Genomic DNA, 17,665 nt, shown 5'->3' with positions numbered 1-17,665 from the left:
CCCCGGCCGAGGCCCAGGCGTGCGACCCAGAGGGCGCCCAGGGGACCCAGGAGGGCGTGGGGAGCCGGGCCGAGGGCAGGAGAAGACTTGCTTTGTAAAAACTCGCTTCCTCCTTTCCTACCTCCGCCCATCAGTCACCTCGCAGGGCACCAGCCCTGGGCGGTGCAGGCGGGCCCCAACGCCCCGAACCCGCCCGAGGGTGGAGAGGGAGCCGGCGGCCTTTCCAGGAAGGGGGAAATAGCTGGGCGCATCGGCGGCCAGGTGAGTGCTCGGCCAGGTCAAAGCGCGGCGCGCGGGTCCGCGGTGCTGTGCCTCTGCACTGGCGCCTGGTCTGGGAGGGAGGGGGTCTCCCAGCTCTGGTTATTCCAAAAATACCCGGGAATCCGGGCCGAGACACCTCCCCCCAGCGCCCACCCCCACGCACCCAATTCCGCGGCCCCTGAAGGGAGGAGGTCCGGGCTCTGATCTCTCCCCCGACCCCGGCTTAGCCAACCCTGTGTGATGGGGGCAGGAGGAGGAGTGGGGCCCAGCGCCCCGCCCCGCACTCCCCCAGCCGGCGCGAGGGAGTGGGTGCCCGCCCTCCGCAGCTCGGGTCGCGCGCCCCGGGGCCTCCGGGTGGCGCGGAGGGCGGGGAGGGAGGGTCTACCGGTGGGCGGCGCCTCTCCCGGCTGGAGGCCGCTCCCGGCCGGCGCCGCCCTCTGCCTCGCGCCGTCCCTCCCTCCCGCACGCCGGCGCTCCGAGGCCGCGCTTCCTGCGTCAGCATCCCGGTCCCCGAGCGGGCGGCGTGCCCTCTCCGCCACCGCCTCCCTCGACCGAGATTCCCTCGAGCCCCCAGCCCCGGGATCGCGCCAACCCCGGAGGAGGCAGCCCGGGGAGACCGGGGTCGCGGAGCCCCCTGCCCCCGGCTGCCCGACCGGGACCGATCCGGCCCCGCTGCTGCCCGGGTGAGTCTGCGCCGCCGCGCCTTCCGCCCCGGCGCGCCCCGCGGAGTGACTGTTGTTGGAGGGGAGTCGAGGGCTGTCCGGTCTGTCTGTCTGTCCGTCTGAAGCTTCGCGCCTGGGTCGGCCGCCGGGAGGACTCGGTACCCGCACCCTCTGGAGCCGCGCCCCGCCAGTGCGGGACACCGCCGTCTCCCGGGTGTCACGCTGGGGCCAGCTGGCCTCGGCTGCGGGAAGGCAGCCGGCCTCCGGGGCCCCCTGTCGGCGAGGACAGGTGCTTCGAACCCTCGGCCAAAGAGGCACCTTCGCCCGTGCTTAGAGCAGAACTTCCCAGTAGGTCCCCGGAAACCACCCTGGCGCTGCCCGCATGAGCCCCCCACCCCAGCCCCTCCTTTCTGGTGATCGAGGCTTTTTAGGGATTTAGATTCGTGTGTGTTTGTGTTTTACGCACTAGAAACAAGAGTGAAGAATTGGGCGTGATCAAAGTGGGGTGAAACTGAATTCCGTCGCTGTAAAATGGGAGTGCTAACCTCCGGGGCCGAGGTGGGGCACCCGTGCCCAGCGCAGAGCGAGAACTCAGAATCCGCATCGGATCTCTAGTCTGCGCCCTGGCGGGAGGCGTGGGGCCCGGGAGCGCCAAGTCTGGTTGAGAGGGTTGGCCACTTTCAGGAAGAAATCTTTCCTAACCAAGGGGCGAGGGACGTCCGTACGGTGTCCCCAGCCCCGCCCGGGCCCTCCTTGGCGCGTAGCGGCCGCGGGGCACCGGTGCCGCGCTCCGAGGAGCCTGTGCGGCCCCCCGCCGGGTCCTTCCGAGCAGCGCGGGTGGTCCGGGGCCTGGGAACCGAGGCTCTGCGGGAGCCGGGTGGGCGGGGCCTGGCTGGACCGGGCCGGAGCAGGTCAAGGTGGGCGGCCGGAGGGGGATTGCTCCCGAGAGCTGGCTTCTGGCTTTCGTGTTGAGTGGGTCTCCTCAGGGATAGCTTTTCTTGTGAAAGGTCAGCTCTCGGACGTGTGAACGGCTTTCACACTTGGGAGATTTGTCACGTAAAGATCTCGACCTAAGTTGATAGGGCCAAACGGGATTGTGAGGGAGCCCCTTTCCCTCCAAATCGCTCCCTCCCCAGACTGGGAGAAAAGGCAGAAGAGAGAGGAGGGCAGGAGGCTGGTGGTCATCTATTCTTCCTCCGACGATGTCCTCAGCTACCAGTGGTTCCCTGATTAGGGTCTGCCCCAGGGATGCAGGGCCAAGGGGCCTAAGGGGGCTCGAAGCCTGGTGAGGGAGTCAGAGGTAGTAAATGACAAGTGTCACAGAGAGTTGGCCATGTAGTCAGGCCTGCCACTCGCTGGCTGTGTGACCCACTGTGGGCAGACACTTCGCCTCTCTGAACCTCAGTTTCTTCATCTGTACAATGGGAATGATAACCTCCTAGGGTGAGGTAGGGCCTCCATGCCTAGCACTTAGCAAGTATTCTGTAGTAAGTTATGTTAGAGGGCTTAGGGGAGAACAGAAGAAGGAAAATAGCTCAGGCTGAGGCCTGCCAGGAGGTCCTGCTAAGAGAAGAGTGTTGGAATATTAAACAGTGACTTAGAGTCCCTCGGGGGATGGGGGAGGTGCTCAGGGAGTGGTGGGTGGTGAGAAAAGGGAGTGGAGGGCTGGAATGAGCTGGACTGGAAAGGCGGGGGCTGGGCCATTGCAGGTGGGACTTTATGGTGTGGACAGATGTGGACTGAGGGCCAGACACTGTTCTGGGAGCTCAGATAGGTCACGGAACTAGAAAGAGACACGAATTCCATTCAGGTTCTTTACGCAGGGCAGTCATTTGATCCTTTGATACCTCGGAAGTTGGGCTGGAGTTTGGAGAAGGCTGCGAGGAGAGAGAAGGTTGGCCTGCGGGTTGGGGGCAGTGGGAATGAAAAGGGGGGTGGGATTGGAGCCCCACACAAGGCAGAGAGTAACCTGTGGTCTCAACATGTGACCACTGGTCAAGGGTGAGGTTCGTGGATTCGATGTGAGGCCAGACTGCCGGCCTGTCTTCCACCAGGGAGAGGTGGCAGTGCCCAGGACCTCGGGGTGGGGCCAGGCCCCTCCAGCTGTGGCTCTCCGGCCCTCCGGCTCCACAAGTCACGAGGCCCCGGAGTTCTCTATGTGAGGAACCGCTGGAGGCAGAGCCAGCAGCCCGTCTCCTGTTGATGCCTGCACCTGGCAGCCTGCTGCTTCTCGGGCTCCTGTTTCGCTGGGGCCTGGTTCTGGTCAATGTTTTCCCCTCCCTCGGCGGGGCTGGCAGTCCTCAGAATTCTCTGGAAGAGACTGGAGTGTGAGGAGCTTTGGCTCTGGGCTTCTCTTCCCCCAGCTCCAAATTAAGGTGGAATTCCAGCAACTGAGAAGAGTTTTCTCCCTAAGTGCCAAGAAAATTCCAGAAGCTCAGACACCTTCTGACTGGGAACGAGGTGAAGGGTCTCCTTCTGGCTGCCTCTTTTGCTTTCACTTTTGTTGTGTCTGCTCTGAAGTTTGGAGGAGCCCTTCTTGTAATTGATGGCCGTAAGAGTATCCTTCTCCGTAGTCTCCACCCATGGCCTTTCGCCTGCCACAGGAGGACCCTGGAATGTCTTGGGTGGAGGGCACCACTCTCATTTGACAAATGCAACTCAGAGAGGGTAAGGGACTTGCCCAAGAGCACACAGCAAATCGGCAGCAGAACCAGGAGCGGAACGCAGCCCTGCTGACCCCTCTAGGGTCCTCTGCATTATCCCAGGAGGCCTGGCCACGTTCAGGTCAGACACTTGTTTTAGGCCCCAGTGTAGTCCAGGTGAGGTGGTTTCTCAACCTCTCAGTCTTGCCGGCTGCTTCGTAGAATCTTGCTCCTCCCCAGCTGGGATGGCTGGCGCAGCTTAGCCTGGCAATGTTTTTCCTCTCCCTTCTCCTGGATTGAGCCCTTGGTGCCCCGCCTGCCCCTCCTGGGGACTCTGGCTCCCCCCAAAAGACAGGTCACTTATTTGGTTTTCCCTGCTTCATGCCAGACTGCGTTGCTCTCCCAGACAGCCCAAGACACAGCCCGAGGTGTCTCTCTGAGGGTCCCTGCTGAGCTCTCCCTCTCACTGAGGCCTCAGGCTGGTTCTCGACTCCGCCCTCCCCTGAGCCCCAACCCACATCTCCAGACCCCTGGGTTGGCCCTCGCCTTTGAGCCAGTGCTCTTTACTTGAGCTGAGCAGCTGAAAGTCTCCTATTCTCCCTTGCCCTAGATTTCTCAGACTTCGCAGCCTTTAAACCTGAATGTTGGTCCCTTTAGCTCTTAGAATATTGGAGCCAGAAGGGACCTTCATCCTGAGAAAGTCTGATCTGCTTATTATACAAATGGGGAAACCGAGGCCCAGGGAAGGGAAGGGGCCTGCCTGAGATCAGAGCCAGGACTAGAACCCAAGTTTCCCACATTCTATCTGGAATGATTTTGAGGATGGTTCTTGGGGAAAAAAAAAAAAAAAAACCAGAGCACTCGCCCCCTCCAGGAGCCCCTTTCTCCCTGCACTCCACCCTGCCAGGCATTTTGGAGGCATCCGCAGTGACATGTCCAGAAGGAGTAAATGCTGAAGCCCCTGGAAGATGAGAGGTACAGCTCAAGGAGTATGTCTCTTGACATTTTTAGTTCCTGTCTGCTCAGACTGGCATTAACGCCAGGGAGTAAGCTGGTGATTAAACTGATTTGCTGCTCCCTTAACCATATTTTATAATGTCCCCGTGGAGGGACAGGCTTTTAAAGTTGTTTTCTTCCCCGGATTGCAAAAGAAATCCATGTTCTTTGTAGAAAATGTAGAAGGAAAACATCATGATATGCTGGCAACTGCCGTTAATATCATGATGTTTTTTTCGGGTTTTTTATTTGTTTGCTTGCTTGCTCTGCTAATTCATATCCTGGCTTTTCCATTCATCATCATAACGTGTATTTTCCCTGTGTGACAGTTTTTTGACACTGGTTCTAAGCCACCAGTCTCATGTGCTTCTACCATCTGATGACTGGAAGGTACTCAGGAGGCCAGCTTTCTGTCTTGGCTCCTTCAGAACGCTCCCGGGGCCAGAATCCTGTAACGCTAGGCAAATTATTCACCACAGTGGGACTTAAGGGGCCATTTCTCTGCATCACCATGGGTGTTTGGGAAAAGGCTCTGTTTACAAAATCTAAAGCAAAAACCGATTCTCAATGAGCCTCTTAGAAGTGGAGGAGGTCAACCATCTGGATAGGATGGGTGTGACGCAAAGATTATACAGAGGGAGGGAGAAAGCTTTGTTTCTTCTGATTTTTTGCTGTGCTGGTTTTAACCCAGCCAAGTGCTCCCACCCCACCCTCACCACCTCTTGCCCCAAATCTCCCCAGGATTAGGCACTGGGATGGCAAGTGCAGGTCCCTAGCAAAATCAGTATTTGGCTTGCTCATCTCCAAGCCATGGGAGAGCAGGTGTTTCAGTGGCAAAGATGTGCAGAGAATTTACCTACTCAGGTGACGAGGTGGGTCCCCCCACATTGGGGACAGGATCTCCTGGCAGCTCTCATCCTCTAACAGGATCCCAGCTTTGTTAAAGCCCCAGAAATTGTCAATACTAGAAGCGACCTTGGAGGTTCCCTAGGTTAATGTTTATAGACTCTGGGCAGTGACTTATTAGTGGGTTTTTAAATCAGTTAAGTGGTTTTCCACTGGCATTTTTAGAGTGAAATAGAGGAAAGTAGACTTGCATGTCCTGTCGCGAGAAGTATTCTTTAGTAAACTTTCCTCTTGGTTATCTGTATGTGTGTATGCACTGAGTCACCAGATAAATATATTCCCAGCAGCATGGTAACCTCGGGCAGCACTGCTCCAGTCCACTGCTTTTTACACTGTGATCTGGGAAACTTGGGATTCCTTGGACGGGTCCCAGGAGCAACTCAGAGGTTTGCAGGGATGGGGCTCAGTGGTGGGAGGCAGGGCCAGCTGGAAGGAAACTGCCTACAAATGTTCCAGATGTCAGGGGTGCGAAAGGTCCTTTTTAAAAAATTCTGCGACTTTAAAAGTAAAATAGCAAGTTGGAAACTGCTGCTGGTCTAGCCACCTCAATTCTTAGAAGACGAACCTGGAAAACAGAGAGGCCGGGGCCTGTGCGAGGCCGGTGGGCTCTGGAGTTTCAGAGGGACGAGAGTATCCCGGTGTAGACCTTTGACACTTCTCCAAATCAGGCACTGAAGTCAGTATCAGACAGAGCTATCTGCCCCAAATGCACGTTCCTGGTGCAGCCTGAGTCCCCTACAGGCTACCCTGTTCTGTGCACCAGGAATTAGTGTTTATCGTCAAGCCTGTAACTGTCGTGCCAACGGCTCAGCTTGTATTGCCATGGTGCACACCATTCACTTGTTCAATGCCAGCATTTAAAACACGTCCCAGAGTTGTGAGGCCTGTTTTGGTATTTCTCCTGTTTTTTAATGCCCCCAGAGCTCCACTAATGGAAGCGTCCCAGAGGCGATGTCCTCAAGGTCACCCAGCAAATCCTGGCAGATCCAGGACGAGAACTCAGCGCTGTGATCTCAGATGATGTACAGTGTTCTGGATGTCTCCAGAAGGTTCTGCTATTTCTTCAAGACGTAGACCCACGCGGCTCTAATTCTTGGTGAATTTTATGTCTTGGCCAGTCTTTCCTCTTAACATCTGGTCTGAGAGAGAGAGAATTTACTTACCCTTGTTCTGCATTTTCCCCACACCTGCTGGACGGGCTTGTGTTGGTGAGGGTGTGGGCATGGTTTGTTGATACTTGGTGAGGAAGGATGTGATTAAAAAAAAAAAACGCACACATACTTTCAAACCCCAAATAATCCATCTTCATTAACAGCAGTCCGGAGGGTAGCAATTACGTGTTGGAGTTGCCTTTGGGTAATTGTTGTTTTCCAACAGTGACAGATGCAAATTCTGCTATCTCAGGGGAAGTCATCTTTGGCTCACCTCAGGCTGTCACTTTAAACAGATGTACTGATGGTGTGTACTGCGTGGCAGTCACTGAGCCGGTGGTGAACTAGAGAGGGCCAGCTCCCACCCCCGAGGTGGGGAGATGTCCTGGCGGAGATGGCTGTGTGGGCGCCCATTACAATACAGCATAGGAGTGATGAGGAGGCCCAGGTACACGAAGGAGGAGGGTTAATTAACCCAACTTGGAGAGTCAAGGAAGGGTTTTCAGAGAGTGAAGTCTAAGCTGAAATCTGAAGGGGGGCAGAAGGTCAGCAGCAGAAGAGGGTACACCTGGCAGAGGCAACAGCCTGTGCAAAGGCCCAGAGGTATAAAAGAGCTTAATTCACGTGTGCTGATACTAGAGGTTGAAGGGCAGGGGTGGGAAAAATGGTTTATATAATTTCTTCTTAGAAGTCATTTTGGAAGCGAGACTCATTCATTCAACCAGTATTCATTGAGTTCTCTCGTCAGGACAGGTGTTCTGGGTTATGGGGGAACCGTGCATAATAGAGACATGGTACCTGCTGTCATGGAGCTTCCACCTTACTGGGCAGCGGGAAGGAGTCGGTAAATTAGGAAACAAACAAGCAAAATGACAAACCAATAAGGATATCACACCTGAACTAAAATCTTTGCCGCTTCCTGACTGCTTGCAGGATGAAGTCTAGGTTAATCTCCTTAGCTTTCAAAGCTCTAGAGAATGGACTCCGTAGAGTTCAGACTCAGTTTACCTTTCCAGACCCATTCCTGCTTCCCCAACCCCTTCCCACACCCAATGCGCAGGTCGGAAGGAACCAGGAACCACTTCCCACCTCCACCTCCATCCACCCCCTGCCCATAGCCATGAACCTGGATGGCTTTTCTCTTTCTATGCCTTCTGCTTTTCTGCAGGTTTTATAGGCTGAACATAAGTTTTTCATTTCTCCTGGGCGAATACCTGGAGTGGGAGGGCTGGGTTTGTATGGTGAGTGTAGGTTTGTCCTTATACGAAGTGGCCAGCTTAGTGAGTTTCAGGCTGATGATCCAGGGAAGGGAGGGCAGAAGGGAATGGACTCTTGTTGAGCACCTACTGTGTGCTGTGCATGCAGCCAGGAGCCTTACACACATGGCCTCATGCAGTCCTCAGCACAGCCTAGGAAATAACAGGCCCTGCCCCTCTTTACAGAGAACCCACGGACAAGGCATTTCCACGCGATTCGACCTGATAAAGGTACAGCTACTGTCTTTGAAGTTGGGGGGGATGTGGGGGTCCGGTTAGCTCCGCTGTGTGTCCTCTTCCCTCCCCACCCCAGCATCGTTCCCGCATTTTCACATCTTTGTGACCTCCAGCCTCACTCAGGGTCTTGAGTGCGCACCCCCTGAACTTCCATAGAAAGTTTTGGTCAGTTCCTACCCGCAACACCAGCTGTGTAGGGACCTAATGGAATGTTCAGAACACTCTCCCCTCCAACGTGGAACTTTCACGACCCGCGTTGAACATCCAGGAGAAACGACTTGTCATCCCTCCTTGGGTGATATCTTGCCGTTTCCCAGGTGATGTGGGTTCAACTCTGCTAGGTGGTACGTTGGCCTTTTCCCGCTTGGTGACCTCCCCCTTCCCCATGTCACAGGAATGGAGGTAACGATGGGTTGTGTATCATTCTAAATTTAAATAACATTTTATGAACTCTTTTTGTTAATTATAAAGTTAACATGGTGAAAAAAAATCAAACAATGTAAAAGAATATCCAATAAAAAACTGTACCTCTTCCCCTCATCCCAGACCCCTGGTCTCTTTTCCCAGAGATAGCCATGGTTCACGATTCTTGTACATGCTTCTGGAAATTTTCTGTGCGTATATAGATGCTTTTAAATGCTGCTTTTAGATGTTCTCCTGGTTATCAAAGCAATAGAGTATTACAGTTGTCAGGATCATTTTGAAATTGTTGGGTAATTTTAAACTTGTAATATCTCATATCAGTGTCCTCAGATTGCCTTTAGTCCCACTAACCACCTGAAATTTTACGCCAGACCTTCCATCTCTGCATTTTTCTCTGAAGGGTGAGTAGCTTTCACCAGATTCTCAAAGCGGTCTGTGCACCAAAAAAAAAAGGAAGAACCCTGGCTTGTCAAAGAGAGAAGCAATCTCTTACAGACCAAATGGTAGATAAACGTGTAATTAGCTGGCGGGTACAAGTTCCGCATTTATGGATCATTGCTGCTTCGTTTTGTGGCTGGGAGCTGATGAAGCCACTGATGGACCAGTTTTGTGTCAGGCCAAGGGGAACTCGGGCTGGCTGAGCCAACAGAGATGAAGTTCATGGAGGTTTTCAGCCCTGCGTGTTTCCACTGACTCATCTCATGTGGGGAATTGTGTCGGCAGCTTCAGAATACGTGTATGATCTTGCCTGGGATGAAGTTGCCCAGTTACTGGGAACTTCTCACAGGGACGAGCAGACAAACTTGCTTCCTACAAGGGGATTTCAGGCTGAAAAATTTTCAAAAAGAGTTTAGGGAAATTCCTGGGAGGCAGAGCCATATCTGGTTGGTGATGAAAGTCACAGACGTTTGGGGAAATATCCTTTATGGGGTCAATATCCTTGATGGAGTTGCTGAGGGGAAACAACCAAGCCTTCCTGTCACCCTTGTTTTGTGGTGGCCCTGAGGAGGCAGATCCCGGGCTGGCAGGATGGAGAGAGGATCTGTCCTTACAAGGTATTTCCAGTATACGTTTGAATGTACATAGCAATTGAGCCAGGCAGTATTCTAAGCACTTTGCGTATATTAACTCATAACTCATTGATCCTCATAACAGTTCTATGACGTGGGGAAACTGAGGCAGGAGTATGCTAGCAACTGTGCAAACAACCCCACGTCTCAATGGCTTAAGATACTTAGGTCATAACTTAACGTGTTGGGTGGGGAAGGAAGGGTCTTTGCTCCACATAGTCCTTCAGGGACCCAGGCTTCTTTCATCTTCCGCACTTGGTTTCCAAGGGCTTGGTGAGCCAGTGACACCATCCACAGCTAGTAGGTGGTGGAGCTGGGATTTGAACCCCGGCAGTCTGGTTCCAGGGGCTGTATTCTAACCACTACACTATGGTGAGAAATGAGAGCACTGCCTTTCAACTAGGTTTCCCTGGTATGCAGCTTCAGAACAGGGAAGTGGGGAGATAACTTGGGAATCTGGAGAACATTTGCTCCTTGTTGCTGGGAAATCAAGCTCTTCTTTCTAAGGGGTGAGACGGGTAAATCTGATAGACGTTTTCCGTTGTCTTCAGCACGTACAAATGAAAGCCTTTTCCCCCCAAAGCTTGCACCTGAAATAAATGCACATCAGCTATGTGGCGCTTGAGTCTTTCTGCCACAAATATCACCCCTCCAAATTGTCCTGATTGCCCCCTCTTGCTGCTTGTCATAGGGAGGAGGTTTTGCTTATTTTCACACCCTGATTAAAACATTTTTCCCCAGTTGAAATGGCTTATCTTGTGGAAACAACCCAAGTGTCCAACATAAAGGCCTGGAAAATGGACTGTGGTACATCCATACAGGGGAATATTACATGGTCATTAAAAAGGGGGTGATGGAGAAGACTTTGAAAGATGTAGAAAGATGGTTCTAATCTATTAATGTGAAAAGGCAGATTACAAAGCTGGCCCATTTTTTAATTTTAAAAAATATCCAAAGAATTTAAAAATTTGAATATTTACCGTTTCTAAATTTCTAAATTTCCTATGGAGAAACATGTACTGTATTACTTTGCATTAAAGTGACAGATTTAAGACCAAGTGCTGGCCCTAATGACCTCAGTGACTTGGGCAATTGCTTAATTTCTCCAAATGGGGAGAATAGTTTTAGGATTTTGTGAAGATTAAATGAGCTAAGTGTATAAAATACTTAGCACATCGTAGATGCTCAATAAATTTTTAGGTGCTGTTATATCGTAATTATTTTTCAAAAATCTTTCCATTCTGATAAGCCCACTCCAAATCCAAACTAACCATTTCTGGTAGCCCGTGGGCCTTTATCTCAGAAGGGGTTGTGGACCTGTCACAAGCCGGTCTCCATCCCCCTATTCCCCACCTCCCTGCGCTTCAGGGCAGAGCAAAGCTGAGTGACCGGGATACTGCTTTTACGCGCTCTGGCCAATGTCTGGTTTCCGTCTTCCGCACGAAGAAAGAACTCAGTGTTCTGGGCATAACGGTACACTGGTTACAAGTGTGGGTTCCAGAGTCAGACTACCTGGGTTCCACATCTACTGAACGGGGAGAATAAAAATGCCACCCTCGTAGGGCTGGGGTGAGGATGAAATGACACTATGCTTATGAAGACTTAGCATGATGTCTCCATAGATGCTAATTCTCACAGATGTGATGTCCAGCCTCAGAAATTCACATAACATAAAATTAACCATTTAAAAGCGAACAGTTCAGGGGCATTTTTAGTACATTCACAATGTAGTACATATACCACCTCTGTCTAGTTCGAAGACTTTTCCATCACCCCAGGAAGAAATCCCATACCCAGTAAGCAGTTACTCCCCACTCCCCTTCCCTCCCACCCCCTGGCAACTACTAATCTGCTTTCTGGATATTTCGTATAAATGAAGTCATGCAATATATGACCTTTTGTGTGTGGCTTCTGGCTAATTAAGTTTAAAAAAACAATTTTAACCATTTTAAGTGTGATATTCAGCGGCATTAAGCACATTCATAATGTTGTGTAACCGTCACCACTATCTTTATCCAGAACTTTTTCGTCATCCCAAACAGAAACAGGAAGGCTTTTTAAATGCCTACGTGAGTGGTTCTTAAAACTTGCGCACGTGTGAGAAGCTCCCGGAGGGCTTGTTAAAACAGATTGCTGGGCTCTCCTCCAGAATTCCTGATTCAGTAGGTCTGGGGTGGGACCTGAGAATCTGCCTTTCTGACAAGCTCCTGGTGATTCCAGTGCTGGTGGTCGGAGGACCACACTTGGAGAACCACTGCCTTAGGCTGGAAGGTCTGTGGAGAGAGTGGTCGATGATCTCATTCAGGGTGAGTCAGGGGAGCGGAGCCACTGTGACCTGTGGGTTAAGGGATTTGCCGTAAGAATTAGATCTGACACAATTATGGGGGTGGGGGCAGAGGCGAAGGTGGAAAGGGGGTCTGAGGGATCAGAGACCACCTCCATCTGAGGAGCCAGGAGGTCCAGCCACCAGAGCGGGACCACAGGGAGGCCAGAGGAGAAGTCTGTGGGCAGCTGCTGCCTGGTGGGTGCCCAACCAAGTGTCCGGTGGTGGTCCTGGGGACGCCTTGGTGAGCAGGCCTGGCAGTCAGGAGGAAGAGAGGACAGAGGTTGGAGGACAGCAGGACAGGCTCGAACCTGCTGGACCCCGGCGCTCCTGTCCATCACCACGTCTGCCTGTGATGACCTCAGGAGTATAGTGGCTACTGCTCCACTCCCACCTCCAGATTTCCCACCAATTCCTCTTGTAGCCAATTCTAACCTAGACCCAGACAGGGAGGGGGATTCTGGGAGAAGCAGTGGCTTAACCAAGTTGACACAGCATAAACGACCACAGCGGATCAATCGGTCCTTCCCAGGGAGCTACCTCCCTGAGCCCGCAGGGGGTTTTGGGGGCTCAGCTGCGGGTCCCCTAGCTCTCCCGGCAGGACCCTCTGGCTGGCACACATGTGGCCCACCCCGGCAATCCTCGGCTCAGATCGTCAATCAGCTGGATCAGAACGCTTTAGGGAACTTACTAAAAACAGATTCCCAGACCCCAGCCCAGGCCTGCTGAGTCTGACTCCAGCAGTGGGACCCAGGAATCTGGATTTTTAACATGCTTTCTACTTGATTCAGATGTCCAGCCAAATTTGGAACTCCTGACGTATGGAACAGAAAGTGGGCTCTGGGGCCAGGCAGACGTGGGTTAGAATGCTGCTTCCATACTTACTAGCTTTGTGATCTTGGGTAAGTGACTTACCCTTTCTGGTCTGATACTGTTTATTCACCTGTAAAATGGGCATAATGCCTCCCTTCCTCGTGGAGTATTGTGGGGACTGAAGGACACTGTGTACCGAACTTCTGGCATGTAAAATATTGTGCTACTTAATACAGTTAATAATTTGCATAGACATGTCTGGGGGTGTGTCAGGGCCCAGAGTCTTCTCTTTCTTCTTAGGAATCTGGGCCTCACCCTGACCATATTCCTACACAGATTGTTTTCCTGACATCATAAAAATTCGGCTTTCTTCCCTGTGTCTCAGTTCACACTCCAGGTGTTGTTTCATATAAATATCAGTTGCTTATTTCTTCTTTAGGCAAATTTCACAAATTCCATCTTTAAAAAAAAAAATTATTCCATCAAGACCATTCCAACTTCCAGCCCTGTTTGTCTCAAAACTCTCTTAAATCTGGAATCTTGGAAGTTTTCTATAACTTCGAACATTTCCATAACTGTCTCTCCTTTTGCATCGTCTGTCATGCTGACACGCAGTGAAGTGGTTGTGGTCTGTGTGGCAGAACAAACTCCTCTTCCAAGAAAGCAAGCTGGAGGGTTTCCTAATGCCTGCTCCACGGGATCAAGCGGTGTGTCCCAGGCCAGGCTGTCTGATGAAAAGAGCGTTGACTTTGAAGTGTGCCTTTAAAGAAGCTGTTATTCCCAAAGCAAGCAAAAGCAGCAATGAGGAAAACAGAGGGTTTTGCATTTTAGCCTCAAGGAGGGAGGGCAAGGGAAGGATGATTTTCATAGTCAGAAATCAGGGAGGGGGGCCTTTCGAGAACAGCTGTGGGCATGAGGCAAAGGCTCAGAGACCAGTGTGCACAGGGCACCTCTAAGTGAGATGGGCACCTTAGCCACGCTTCTGTGGCCTTCACTGATATGATCTCACCACTTTAGTACCAGTCTCAACTCGGAGAGTTTTCATCCTGTGATCATTCATTATTTGTTGAGATTTCCCTATCTTGGTAAGGGGCCTGAGTGAGTCAGCTCAGGCTGCCATAACAAATACCATAGGCCGGGGGGCTTCAACAACAGAAGCTTATTTTCTCATAGTTCTGGAGGGTGGACGTCCAAGATCAAGGTCCAGCAAGGCCAGGGTCTAGCGAGGGCTCACTTCCTGGCTTGCAGATGGCCGCCTTCTTGCTGTGTCTTCACGTGGCCCTTCTGCAGTGCATGTGTGTGGAGACAGAGAGAGAGTGAGCTCTCTAGTGTGTCTTTTGTTTTTTTTTTTTAAAGGGTTCTGATCAGTTTTTTTTTTTTTTCCCTCCAAAGCCCCAGTAGATAGTTGTACGTCATAGTTGCACATCCTTCTAGTTGCTGTATGTGGGACGCGGCCTCAGCATGGCCGGAGAAGCGGTGTGTCGGTGTGTGCCCGGGATCTGAACCCAGGCCGCCAGTAGCGGAGCGCGTGCACTTAACCGCCAAGCCACAGGGCCTGCCCCTCTAGTGTGTCTTCTGATAAGGGCTCGAATCCCATCAGACCAGGGCCCCACCCTCATGACCTCATCTAATCCTAATTACCTCCCAAAAGCCCCATCTCCAAATACCTTCACATTGGGGGTTAGGGCTTCAACATGTGAATTTCAGTTCAGTCCACAACCTTCCTCTCTACCTTCCTTCTCTACCTTCCTCTCAGTTGCTCAGGCCAAAATCATCTGTCCCCCCTCGTCTCTCCCTCTCCAGTGAAATCCATCACAAGTTCATCTCCATCTGTCAACTTTGACCTGGCCTAGTGCAGTGACCTCCCAGCTGGCTCCCTGCTGCCCCTCTGCCTTGCCCATCTTCCAAGGTTGTTTCTGCCTCAGGCCCTTTGCACTCCCCGTCACCTCTGCCTGGGACTCCCCCCACCTTCTCATCCTGCCATGCTGCTGCCTTGGTCTCAGCTGAAATGTCACCCTCTCCCAGAGGCCTTCCTTGATCATCTTGTCTAAAGAACCACCGCCACCTTTACTCTTACATTATTCTGTTTTCTTTTCTGAACAGTTCTTGTTAACCCATCCGTTCACTTGTTTGTCTCTCTCAGTAGAAGAGAAGCCTCATGAGAACAGGCCTTTGTCTTGCTCCCTCCTGTGTGAATCATGCCTGGCTCCCGAGAGTTGCGCAGTGAATGTTTGTTGAATGAATGAATGAAGTCAGCAGAGATTTGCTCAGATGTTGGGATGTGTACAGTTCCACGCCAGAGCTAGAGGAGTCCCAGAGAAATGTAAAAATGCCCAGAGGCCGCGATAAGAACACAGGTATTAAGCCTTGCCTGCTTAATTTTAGATTTAGTTAAAGATAGAAAGTCAAAATGAAAATTACACCCTGCAGACCTGTCTGAGTGGCCAGTGGCCGTTGGTTCATATACCAGTGACCTGCACTGACAGGGCTCGGAGAAGAGGAGGGCGGCTTCTCGCTGGCCGTTGGGGAGGCTGCACATTGACGGGAGTGAGGCCTGGATGTGCAGGGAGGTGAGCTGGGTAGCTGAGGGAGGAGAGAGACAGGCAGGGAGACGGGACGGTGTGCAGAGGATGGAGGCAGATCCGCGTGACCGGAGCCGTGACATCAGGACCGTGTCCCTCCCTTGGACGTGTCCCTGATGTTGCACTGACCTCTCTCCTGGGAGAGAGCACGTTTTTGTCCACTCTGGTATCGGTGGTGCCTGGGACAGGGCCCTGCACAAAGTGAGTGCTCAAGGAACCCTGACGTAAGGTTGAATGGGGTGGTCTAGACCCTCCCGGCAGAGCCACACTTGTCCTCTAGGCTATGGGGGACTCCTTTGAGGTTTTGATGGAGAGTTGGCATGGCTGGGCTTAGGGGCTGAGAACACCTCAGGTTATAGTAATTATCGCAATCAACCAGGCCTGAGAAATGGGAGGGGGATGGATGGGGTGGAAAGAATCACGGAAAAGAAAGAAACAAGTTTGGGGACCGATTGAATATAGAAGTGGACAGGAGTTGTAAATGCACATGTCTAAAAGGAGGCAGCAGAGGATGTTAAGGAGAGAGTCTGGCCAGACGTGAGGCAGCAGGGAGTGGTGGGGGTTGTGGCAAAGTGGAAGGCAGGCCCTTCCATAGGACGCAGCTATAACTCAGCACCAGCTGCTTGTTACATGTGAGAATTTGGGCCAGGGTTACCAGATTTTCAAGTTTTATATATGAGATCACCCATGTTCTAATATTGGCAACTACTCTATATTATGTAAAATAAATAACACTTCACAGGCCAGATACAGCCCTCGGGCTGCCAGTTTGAGACCTGGGAGTGGGTCTCTGTTGGAGAGTGGAGTAAGGAGGGGAGAGATTGTCCAAGGTCACTGAGACTTCAAGCCCAGGTCACCGGGAGAATGGTGAGCTCTTGCACTGTAATTAGGAAGTCTGGAGGAGAGAGGGCGGGCAGTGGGCGGGCTGGAGGCAGGGAGTGGAAGATGTTGGAGTGAAGTGGACGGTCAGATGACCAAGGAGGACTCAGACGGACAGAAACGGCTGGTTCTGGGGAAGCAGCTGAATTGCAGAGGCGGCTGTCTGGAGACTGGAGGCAGGGCCTGTCAGTGTGGTTGATTGGTGACGGGTGTGGAGATGGTCTCTCTGACCCTCTCTGGGCTTCTGTAAGAGGGTTATTCTGTTCTGGATTTTTTTGGGTTTTTTTGCTTCAGACTGCCTGATTTGCACCCTGGTAGGAGGCAAACGTAAGAACATGTGTTAGAGCCTTAGAGGCAAGGGTTTGAATCCTGGCTCAGCCCCTTGCTGTCGGGGACCTTGGGCGGAGTCCCCCTGGGTCCCGCTCTCCTGGGTCTCTGTCTCAAGTGGGTGGGAATGCCAGCCCCTCCCCAGTGCTTGTGCCCCACACGTGATTTTGTTAAAACTGTTGTCTTGACCTGACCCTCACTCCGCAGGGCCTGGCCTTCTCTCCTGAAACAAGGGCTCAAAAGGACAAACCCGGGGTCCTCCTGGTTCCCCTCATCCCGCCTGGGCCTTGTGAATCCCACCTCACCACAGTGCGGGCTGCTCTCCCCCGGCCACCTGGAGACGCAGCACACCCCTACATCCCAGAGGAACCTCCCTTCACTGCTCAGGGACTCAGCCCCCAGGGGGATCCTGAAGAACAGTTATCAGCCGCCTCCCTGGTCGGGGGAGCCACAGAGCATCCTGAGGCCCCGGATGCCTGTTTGGGTGTGGATTTGTGGGACAAGGGCCCTGTCCTCATGGGGCTTACAGTCTCTGGCAGGAGGGAGGGTGACACAGGCTCTTCAGGAAATAACACTAGACCACAGTGTTTGTGATAACATCTGTTGAGTGCTTCCTGTTGCCAGGCACTGGGTAGCTTGTTGATCTGGCTGGTTTTACGTAAGCCCCACAACGGCGCACTAAGGTAGGTTCTATCACGATGCCCACTTTACAGATGAGGAAACTGAGACTTGTGCGGTGAAGTCGCTTGCTTCCCCCGTCACTCAGCTTGCAGAGCTGGGCTGCCCTGGCTGTCGGGAGACCCTGCTGTATAGCTGTTCAGAGCCCAGCAGACAGGTACACTAGGAGCATCTTGGAGGAGGTAGATTAAGGCTGAGATCTAAGGCGGGGAGAACACAGCTGGAGGGGAAGAGGCTGTTCCACCAGACACACGAGCCATGTCCTCTGTTTCCGGGCCCCATGGGTCAGGCAATATTTCTCAGTTGTCAAGAGTCACCAACTGCATCCCCAAACCTACATCGGAAGCAAGATGAAGTCCTAGGGCTGCACCAGTCATAACCTTTGTGTGAAGGATGCTTGCCAGGTGTTGAATGCTCTACCCACCCGAGTGCATGACTTCCTTCTGGCAACTCCATTGG

At 52.4% G+C, this 17,665-nt stretch overlaps 1 protein-coding gene across 2 annotated transcripts in view; it reads left to right on the top strand.

The window, feature by feature from the left end:
* Positions 1-213: 213 nt before the first annotated feature.
* The window catches only part of TMEM51 (transmembrane protein 51), a 49,220-nt gene continuing 31,768 nt past the window's right edge, over positions 214-17,665 (top strand). Inside the window, exon 1 of one of the 2 annotated variants that reach the window (XM_087446769.1) lies at positions 214-261. The gene's annotated coding sequence lies outside the window, so the exon portion shown is untranslated. Of the gene's footprint in view, positions 262-739; positions 945-17,665 lie in introns of those variants that run through there. The other variant, XM_004425604.3, reaches the window with a different exon arrangement.

The sequence above is a fragment of the Ceratotherium simum genome, chromosome 22 (genome assembly GCF_057802395.1).
Source record: "Ceratotherium simum simum isolate JZ-2026a chromosome 22, ASM5780239v1, whole genome shotgun sequence".
NCBI lineage: Eukaryota > Metazoa > Chordata > Mammalia > Perissodactyla > Rhinocerotidae > Ceratotherium > Ceratotherium simum.
Note: the sequence above shows the minus strand (reverse complement) of the source record. Positions and strands in the feature narration are given on the sequence as shown.